Here is a 1,726-nt window from a genome sequence, read left to right as displayed (position 1 = left end):
GCTTTATGAGTGAATATCTTTTTGTTATATACCTATTGTTGATTCTCAGTCAGTCAAAGCAGAGGACAACAGCGCGTGGACTCTGTGACTGAAACGACCCGGCTGAGACAACCAGAATGAGATGAGAAAAGCTAGGGTAGCAAAACAGTTAGATTACTCTGTCGTATGGGTGAGAAAATGCAGCCTGATGTAACTACGCACCAAAGATATTTTGGCATACTATGCCTTTTGCAACTACATGAATGAACTAAGTATCATAGAGAATTTGGCTAACTTTGCCGTAGCAAGTTCATGAATGATCGCTTGATATATCTGATATATTTGAAAGGGTTTTTGGCTCACGTATTGCACGTAATTTTAGCTGGTAAACTTCATAATAAAAGTTTCCATGGATATATTTTTAGTCAGACCCTCCCCTCCCATCCAGTTAAGCCTAAAATGTGTCCGATGATCCGATGCGTTAGCACTACACAAGCTCAGGTGCAGAAAATATTAACTATTAGAAGCAAACTTTTATTTTCTTTTTAGGTCAAACATTTGTTTTAAAAATGCTGTTTTGCACAATTCCAACCATCACCCTCTACCCGAACTCCAACCCGCCACCTTAACTATGCATCAACGGGAAGCGCAAATAGGACATTACATCAATGATATTATTTTTAAGGGTATTGTTATGTATATTTCATGTACATTGTGTGTTGGTTTTTACCATGATTATATGTCATTTATATCTATATCAGGACTGTTGGCACAGTAGCACATATTGATATTGACACAACCACAAATTTTAAATTGGAGTTAATTCGTAACACCGCTGGAATTCATTCGGAATACTCTATACTTATAGGACTATTTGGGATTTTATTCACAATAATGTAAGTTTTTTTTAAATTTTCGCTTTGTATTCTAGGTAACTACATTAGTTGTTGAACTTTACAAAGATTGTAGGTTTTCGCTCTTTTCTTGTCCTTTGTTTAAGACCATACAGTCGTAACAGGTATACTGTACTCATTGCATCCTACGTTCCGGCTACACCATTCTCCTAATGTGGTCAGTATTTCTCTTGCTGAAAGCTGACATAGATAGTCCATTATTGTCGGCCACAATATTTGTTTTACATCATGCGTGTAGTCCACTAGTGTCGGTCGCAATGTTTGCTGTACATAATGCTCGTAGTCCAATATTGTCAGTCACAATGTTAGCTATACATACTGCGTGTAGTCCAATATCGTCCGCCACAATTTTTGCTTTATGTCATGCGAGTAGTCCAGTATTGTCGGTCGCAATGTTCGCTTTGCATCATGCGTGTAGTCCAATATTGTCCGCCACAAGTTTTGCTTTATATCATGCGAGTAGTCCAATATTGTCCGCCAAGATGTTTGCTTTATTCCATGCGCGTGCCGAGTTCGACATTTTCAAATTATTATCAACCATTCTTTTACAATGATGAGAAAGACAGCTCAAGAAGTAAGTGCAACTGTACTTAAAGATATCAAATTAGCACCAAAATATTCCGTGTAATACAAACAAACTTAATAATGAAGTCGTTCTGGCAATCTTTAATTAAACGTTACCTTTTATTGAATTGCGGATTATCTAAATACCGTAAATATTCACAATCCTCAAAAAAGAATGCAGATTAACATTAACATGGAATCTTTAAAGTTGTCCTTTCCTTTTTTCAAAACAATTTCCTAAATGGCAAAATATAAAAATCAACATAAAA

Source organism: Sinohyriopsis cumingii, chromosome 17 (assembly GCF_028554795.1).
Source record: "Sinohyriopsis cumingii isolate HCF-2022 chromosome 17, ASM2855479v2, whole genome shotgun sequence".
Lineage (NCBI taxonomy): Eukaryota > Metazoa > Mollusca > Bivalvia > Unionida > Unionidae > Sinohyriopsis > Sinohyriopsis cumingii.
The sequence above is the reverse complement of the archived record's forward strand: the minus strand, read 5'-3'. Positions refer to the sequence as shown.